Source organism: Oreochromis niloticus, linkage group LG20 (assembly GCF_001858045.2).
Source record: "Oreochromis niloticus isolate F11D_XX linkage group LG20, O_niloticus_UMD_NMBU, whole genome shotgun sequence".
Classification (NCBI taxonomy): domain Eukaryota; kingdom Metazoa; phylum Chordata; class Actinopteri; order Cichliformes; family Cichlidae; genus Oreochromis; species Oreochromis niloticus.
Genome location: NC_031984.2, coordinates 18,201,153 through 18,209,962, shown reverse-complemented (window position 1 = coordinate 18,209,962; position 8,810 = coordinate 18,201,153). Strand labels below are relative to the sequence as shown.

Sequence of the window (8,810 nt, the reverse complement as noted above, 5' to 3'; positions counted from 1 at the left end):
TGCCACACACTGCATAGGTGTGTGTGTGTGTTTGTGTGAAGGCTGCTGGAACAAAAAAGGAGATATCTGTTGCCTCTGCATCAAGCTCAACTTGCTAACTCTTTCTCCTTCACACACATGCACACACACATACAGTTCTTTTTTTTTCGTTTCCTTTTTCCCTCTCCCCCTCAAACACACACATGCACAAACACACATATACAAGCAGGCAAGCGACCTCACAGACGCATAGAAACCCAGTATTTAGTTCCTGCGTCATTACAGTAGCCATCTGTCAGTATGCAGGCACACATACACGGACTTGGCTGTGTGTATGCATCCACTACTCACTCACACACACACACACACACACACACACACACATACACACTAGCCACAGGAATACACTCACCCCAGGAATATCTCACCCTGGTGACCCTTTGTGCCCTGCACGCCCCGTTACTTTGATTGATTTTCTATAAAGCTTCATATTCTTGGCTCAATCTGAGAGGTGAAAGGCTTTCTTTCCCTAGTTTTCTCATCCATTGTTCTGTTTTTTCTCCTTTCCCTTGTCTTTCTCTCCATCCCTACCCACGTGAATCTGTCTGTTTGTTTGAGGCTGCCAAAGGCTGATGTCATTGTCCACCAGCGTACTTCCAGTGCGTGAGATGAAATGAATGTTAAGATATAATCCCACGGTTTTAATCCCGGCCACTCCCAATCCGCTGCCTGCACACACCGGACAGCCGGAGAAAAATCTTATGATCAGCACAGTTTTGTTTAACCGTGAAAGCACGCAGTGTTTGGAGAGGAGTGCGGGACACACATTTGGGCCTGGAGCAGCCTTTAAAAATGATCTCACATTATTCAAAGATGCCCACCTGCTATGCTCATAGAGAGAGAGAGAGAGAGAGAGAGAGAGAGAGAGAGAGAGAGAGATGAAAGATTATTTATTTCTCATGGGTGGGAGACAGTGAGTGAGTGAGTGAGCGAGTGGGAGGGAGGGCGGCAGTCAGAAGCAAGCAAACTAATTCTCAGACAGTCGTGCCAGAGCAGGAGCTGCAGTTCACCTCACTGACGCTGTTGGTTCAAAAGCCATTTTAAGTGTTATTCGACCATTAATTTATTCCCAAGTAACAAGTAGGACGATACTTTCCATTTTGGACGGGGGGCTTCAAACACGCGCACCCGCACTTCTTCCGAGCCGCGACAACTCAAGGTAAGGCTTAAAACTTAAAATGACAAACGCGAATTAATTTCATGTCTCCCTATTGTATCCTGCGTGGCTACTAGAAGGCAGTAATTAAATAAAAGATTAGATAAAAGAGACTCTTTTTTCATTTTCTCCTGGCGCGCTGCTTCTTCGGTTACTGCCGATGTGCGCGGTGCAGCCAGCGTGCGTAAAGCAGCTGCAGCGATAATCTCCAAAGTGGCAACCAGCAGGACTCATAAAGTGTTACTGGCTTCTTCTCGTGCCAGAATGAAAACTAAAGGAACAGATTACATCTAACAACTAACAACGACTTTTTTTAAGTGTAATAACAAACGACGGTGTTGGACGTTTGTAACTTGCTGCATTAAGGCAAGTTTTCGTCCTCATGCTACTGTACTTTAAACAGTTCTACAACAAAAGTCTGGAAAATACGCTTAAGGAAAAGTGAAAGCGTTAAAAGCTCTTCGTCAGATAGGTGTTTTGCAGGTGCAGCTCATCAACTTTGTCCTTTTCACGCTCCCAGCACAGCAGCTGTATTAGTTTTGAGTAAAATTAAGAGACCCCCTTAGAAGAAAAACAACCCAAAACCTTCACATATTCATCCTCACATCTTTTCTCTCTCTCTCTTTCTCGCTCTCTCTCTCTCTCTCTGCTGTCTGGCTCTGCTAAACCGTATCCAGCTTTAGGTTTACCAGGGTTTTTTTTCTTTTTTGGTAATCATGCATTTTCTACACTCACTAAGTCAGCATTATGAGTTTTATGCTGAATCAAGGCGGGTGATTACGTTTAAAGTGGGCTTTTGAAATAAGTGATTATGCTCAAATGCTTTGAGAGTGAACGCAGAAATCTTCACATTTAATGTAGTGGCCAGTTACATCCTTCACAGAGCACCACTTTTTTATAAAAGGGGCAGCAAATGCAAATGTACTGTTTGAATAATTTTATTCAAACCGATAAACCGATAAAGAGTTTATTAAAGACACAATGGATAGTACATCATATTTAATTTTTTTTTTTTTTTTATGAGGCCACCCCCTGCTGGCCTCATTAACTTCATTAATGTGAGCTCCTGCAGTTTGATAAAGTGGGCTGGCAGAGTGGAGGAAACATGAGAGAAATTCAAGTATATGCTGCTACACTACTGCACCCCAGAGAGAGAGAGAGTAAAAGAGGTTGCTGAGCTGAGAAAGCAAACACAGTGGCCAAGGAAAAAAAAATGTGGATGTTCACATATTCATCTCATTTGACTTGTAAGGGCTGCAGTGTATTTCCCAACACAGTTTCTTTTACTCTGTAGATTTAGCGTGCTTTGATTTTATGTAACAAGGCAAAAAATAACATTCTGTCAGACAACGTTTCAAGCACCACATCTCACACAGTTCACACCTGCATGCTGAGCTGTCAGCTTCACAATATGCACTGTCGGTATAGTTATTTCTTTATTCATTCATCCTTCCAAGTCTTCATTTCACCACCCACTGCCCTCCACATCAATCAATCTATCATCATTGTGTCTTTCATTTGTGGCCACTGTCCCTTAAACCTGTAAGCTGGTTTTTTTTTATGCATCTCTTGAGACCTCATTTAGAGTTTGTGGAGAAAAGCTCCAGCCTAAAGCACAAAAGGCTTTCAAATCGCTTGTGAGTTTTGTCATTGTATTGTTCATCGCGAAAAGGCAGCCGTGCTTGGATTTAGCTGGACAAGCCAAAAAGCTGACAAGCCAACACTTCACGTTCCTAACCAAACAAAGGTGGTTTCACTGATACGTGGGATGTGTGTAATCAGGTGTATCTGTGTGCATTTACTTTTTTTGTTGTTGTTGTTTTTTGTCAGTCACCAACCTGCTTTTTTGATAATGGAAGCTGTGGCTCAGGTTGTAACCTGCATCCAGACAACAGAGAACGCTGCCTTTTAAAAGTCAGGTTTCATTTTGAAGCTTTTCATCCGGCTGACCTGTGACATGCAGTCAGAAACGTTTGCAGAACCAAGTACGACGAGTTACGTATAAATCAGCTTACTGTAACATAAAAACTGAGATATAACATTTAGTCATGTGCAGTTTTTGTGGCATGTAACTGTCGGTGACACAGTTTAAATCTGAGTGCTGACCTGCTTTTACCTCCACTGAGCCTTTTTATAATTTGATCACGTTTGTTTGGCTGTGTGCCAGTGAGCTTTTTTTTAAATCTTCAGAATATATGAAAACCAGTATTTTTACGTTGTTTTGGTGCACTTTGCTGGTGGGTTATAAACAGTGTTACACAACACATACTGTATGTTTCACTTCCACTGCTTTACCTTAAAGCAGAAGAAAGGATTGTTTGAAATACCAAAACTGCTGGTACCTATCAGCCCAAGTATTTCTTTATGAAGCGAAAGGTTAAAGGAAATGTGCTACTAAAAGGAAAATCCTTAAATATAGAAAAAGTAACTGTTGTTTATTAATAAGGGTGGAGAATGTTGGGGAGAGAGCGCCGCATATCCGGTTTTATCTGCCCCTGCAGATAAAAGGCAATTTTACAGATTTATGATTTCATCAATAGCTAACCTAATAGGTAGATGCTGGTGTATTGTGGGCATCAATATCCCATTATAATGTAATGGTATGCCATAATAGTAGCTGATAACTGTGGATGCTGTAAACACCCTCTGATTCTGGTTGATTCTGAATGTTTCCCTCTGAGTCTGCTGCTCAGAATAGAGTCGCAGACTTTGGTGCAATCTGTAACGGCCATGTCCATGACCACAGAGCTTTTCCATCATAGGAGCCCTCACAGATTACATATGGTGGTTGCAGGAGATCCATCAACATGACTTTAAGGACCCTTTGTGTTCGCTCTCTGTCACTATATTTGGTAGGCAGTAATGATCCTTTCGTGCCCCCTGGGACTTGTTGTCATCAAGAATTTGGCAGTGTTCGTGGCAAACACCGGGCTACCGGAAAGGATGAATAGATACAAAAAAGTTTGACAGCAAATACAGAAGTGCCAAAAGTCAAATCAAAAACTTGTTTTTTTTTTCCTGCACACATGCTACCTATGTTACATAAGCATGAGCTTCAGGATAAACTGCACACACAGCATATGCTTATGTTTTTTCTCCTTTACTGAGTTTGGTGCCAGAGGTTTCTAATGTCCTGCCATCCTTGCTCATCTTCTGCCATCCTGCTCTCTCATACTCCCATGTCATCTGCTCTCTGAGTCCTGCAGCTGAGCCTTCTGTCCCTTGCTGAACTCTAAATGTCTGTCTGTCTAGTTATATATATAGCATTACTAACATATGATAACGGTGTCAAAAGTACATATTATAATATATGGCTAATGCGGCAGAATAGAGGACTGAAAAGTGAACCAGAAAAAAGCTTTTGGCCATTATGGAAAGTTACCTCTGAAAATTTTATAACTTATCCTGGAGTTTTACTGGTCAGCGTAAAGTTCGAGGGCTGGCTGCCTTAATTGACGGGTTTGCAGACACATAGAGATCTAGGAGAGAGAGACAGACTCTGCAAGGAACAAAGTTTTGTTGCACTTGCCTTAACACAGGACAAAATATGTAAAAAGAAAGGAAAAGATGTCAAATTGCTAAATATTTGAAATTAAATTAAATATGCAGCAGCAAAAAAATACTATAAAAGTGGTCTGTGGAATTAACATACAGAAACATGGTATCAGTAGTGGTAGTAGTAGTTATATCCTGTAGCCTAGCTTACTTTAGTCTCAAACAGGCTAAAGTTTGAGGTCCTCTCTTCTGCGTTTGTCGCCTTTCAGAACAGTTTCAATGGAATTAGCTGACAAATGCATATTACATGAACTTCTGTGTAATACAACCTATGCACAAAGTTACTTCAGTTATCTAGTTCACTTCATGCTAATTAGCCCATGCAATGTGCCCATGCAGTTTATAAATGCGGTTCGCGAACCAAGCTTGCTAGGTGCAACTGATAACCTAGCACCTCACCTTTTTATCCAGATATGGTAACTTATGCTAATGCTGCAGCTTCAGCATGCCCAATGTCTGATTCCATGGTGCAACCTGATATCACGGCAAAGCATGTAATAGACACACCAGTCCAAAAATGTCCATTTCACGCTTTGCCTCTCCAAAACATGTTTTTAGCTCACTACCGGCTTTGTGGCTTTACATATATTATCTCTACTTGCTGGAAATACATCTTCTGCATGCATGTCCATTTCATGTTTTGGAGAGGCAAAGCGTGAAATGGACATGGTGGACCGGCGTTTCTATTACACGTTTTGCCATGATACTGGGTTGCACAGTGGCTGCATATTCTAGTCTTATATTCATTCGTTAATGTACAGCTAATGCGGGTGATCCAAATGAAATGCCTGATGTTTCATCAGATGCTGTTCCCCTTGTGAGATTAATATTCTAGTTATTGTGCATAACAATTAATAAACTGATGCTCAAATAGACCAGACCACAAATTTCATCTGAATTTAAGTTCAATTCATAAACATGTATGTAGTATATGCTGTACTAAAGTATAAACAGTATTATATGATATAATATGGCATTGTCTATACTAAAATCACAGATGTCATCTACAACCTGAGATCTGCTGCTGTCAACTGGATTGGATGGCTGAACATTTCTCAAAATATTTGTCCTTAACAGAGAAAGGCTTAATATTAATATTCCAACCTGTTGTTAACAAGTGGTAAGCTCAAGGCTGAAAAATAAAGCCATTGCAGAAGTGCCAAAATCAGTTATTTTAATGGCCACTCGAGAGTGACTCAAATGACCCCTATCGTTGTAATGCCAAACTTCTGCATTTCCACATAGCATTTTTACAGCCAGGTGCAAAAAATAGACTCATCTCTATAGTTAATTTCCCCTTTAATAACAACTCTCTGTTGTTGAATATTTTCTATAACCTATCCTGTGCAATACTTAAAATTTGGTTTTGATTGACAGGTGTGCTGACACTGGCAGCTGTAGCTGAGCTGTCACTGTCACTGAACTGGACCTGTCAGCTGTGTTTGTGCTGCTGGCACCCTATGGAGGATTTTTATTTAAAGGAATTATCTCATAAATAATATGGTCTGCTATCCGATAAAAGCCAGCTTAAGACATTTGGACTCCAGTTTCTGTGAGTGAGACTCTAGTAGAGTTGGATGTCTCGAGACCGGTCTTACTTTTACGTGGTCTTGGTCTTGACGGACTTTGGTCTCGGTCTTGTCTTGGTCTCGCTGTCTCAGATCGACATAGTCGTTGGAGTCAACAGTATCCATGACACACAACGTAACGTTCGATAATGTGTCATGCGCAAAAGCATCAGCTCTAAGAGCCGTGCTTAGATAGTGCTTTGTAGTGAATCAGAAGAGTCGACTCCCATTGAGCGAGAGCCGGCTCCTCACTTAATTTCCTTTCGCTGCTCAGCTCTCACACAGTGGCTCAGCTATGCTCCAATCCCTCCATATTGTGGCCAATCACATGCGAGGATATAGGATAATATCATTATGTGAAAAACAGAGAGGGTGAGAGACGCGACAGTCAAGTGGAGCGTGCGTCTGTCCTCTCAGTAAGTGAGTGAGACAGTAGACAGCGGTGAGGAGGGCTGTGCGAGTGCATCGCAAAAACACATAAATATACCTGACACTCTGGCTGCAGTTTAGAGACTTTTTTGTCTCGGTCTTGGTCTCGTCTCGACTCTTGGTCTTGACTCGGTCTGTCTTGGTCTTGGTCTTGTCTTGGTCTCGATACCCTCTGGTCTTGGTATTGTCTTGGTCTTGGTTTAGGCGGTCTTGACTACAAGTCTAGATTCTAGTATTTTCTTAAAGCGTTTTCACATCTATAGGTTGTTTACTCTGGACCGAATCAGTTAACGAGTTTGTAAACTTATAGCTTTTCCCAGTGATTTGGTTTCTTTTCACATAGAGAAAATTCCAAGTGAATTCCAAGTGATCCAAAATGTGCCACTACAAATCATGTGAGAATGTTTAGTCCGCTCATTGGACAGATGTGTCTGCTGCAGGAGCAGCAAACATAAATACAGGAAAAAGGTGCTGTGGACTACTGGAGAAAATGAAGAATGAAGAATGAAGTTTACTTTACAGCTAGTTGCCAGCCTGTGCACACCTTTGCACATCTATAGTACTTTGCCACATCCCAGAATACAAAGCATACGTGGCTACGGGATGTTCTTTAGCTCAAACTTGCAGCATACACCTTGCAGTTAGTTTGGATCAAGGTCAGATCACATTCACACCATAAACTTAGTAATTCTGGAGTTTATTTGGAACCACACAAAGATCACCTGCTCCAAAGTGTCTCAGTGCAGTTGTTTTGGTCTACATCCTAGTGTGATTACTGTGTTCATATCTGCACAAATGAACCTCAGCAAGGGGGAAAACAAACCACAGTTTTACAACTTTAATTATCAGCTAGGCTATCTCTGCCTGTGTGACACACCATACAGTTTATGGATGTTACGTCTGTATCTTATATGTAATCTATGACTGTTAATCGATATGGCTGCTGTAAGTTGGAAAAGGAAGTGCTTAAAGTGGGAAGTGAGAAGCAGCTTCACCCAAACTTGCTGTCCGTCACATCGAATGGCAATGAGATATTTTTCTTGAAATATAATTCCTTCCTAGCCAATAAAAGGGGACAGTTATAAACAGCAGAATCGGGAGATGTCAGTCTGAAAGAAACAAGCAAACAAGTTGCTAACCTGCAAATGGAAGAAGCTAAGGAACTTTCTCTTCTTCTTTCTCTTCTTTTGGCCACTCCCTTTAGGGTTCACCAGAGCGGATCATATGCCTCCATCTCGCCTCTTCTGTTACACCAACTCTCTGCATTTTCTTCTGTTGTATCCCTTTTTCCTTCCTGTCTGGGAGTGCATTACTCAATATCCTCTGTCCAATATCTTCTATCCCTCTGTGTATGTCCAAACCATCTCAGCCTTGCCTCTCAAACTTTGTCTCCAAACTGCTCAACCTGAGCTGCACCTCTAATATACTCATTTTTAATGCTGTCCTTCATCCTCCCTCCCAGCGGAGCTAAGAAACACATTGGCTTATTTTCAGTAGTCTGCTTGATCTTACTTAACTGCAAAAATTAAAAAATAAAGTGCCTGGTGTATAGATTTTCTTGTGACATTCTTGTGGATAAACTGCAGCCAAAATATTTATGCCAAAACCAAATTCTTGGCCGAGCGATGTGTTCGCCAAATCTGAGCCAAATTCCTCTGGAAATATCTAAAATGTAGATTCAGTGGCAGAGATAATAAAAGAGTTTCACCACATTTTACCAATCCAAAACTCCAAGGAATGAACAGCTGTCTTTCCCACATAAACAGACGCACCTACACACACACACACCATAGATGTGTTTTTCCTCTATCCAGTGGTAATAAACATCAGAAAAACAGAGAAACCACAAAATTTAAAACTCTGACTGAAAGAATCAATAAAATTCTACCAATGCATCTGGTACCTTCTGTCAACCTGTGCCAGCGTAACACTGTAAAATCCTCACTGACTCATCAGGCCAGAACGAGATGGATCGGATAAGCTCTCATAAATGTGACCCCAATTTACTGCAATGTAAGACGAGCCATGTTGCGCTGTATTGTTAAATTAAGTCAAAAGTTTAC

The 8,810-nt window shown here is 41.2% G+C and overlaps 1 protein-coding gene across 2 annotated transcripts in view; it reads left to right on the top strand.

Moving 5' to 3' along the window:
• The first annotated feature begins 952 nt into the window (after positions 1-952).
• Positions 953-8,810, top strand: part of camkvl (CaM kinase-like vesicle-associated, like) — a 39,097-nt gene continuing 31,239 nt past the window's right edge. The window contains exon 1 of one of the 2 annotated variants that reach the window (XM_005478000.4): positions 953-1,198. The gene's annotated coding sequence lies outside the window, so the exon portion shown is untranslated. The remainder of the gene's footprint in view (positions 1,199-8,810) is intronic. The other variant, XM_003448280.5, reaches the window with a different exon arrangement.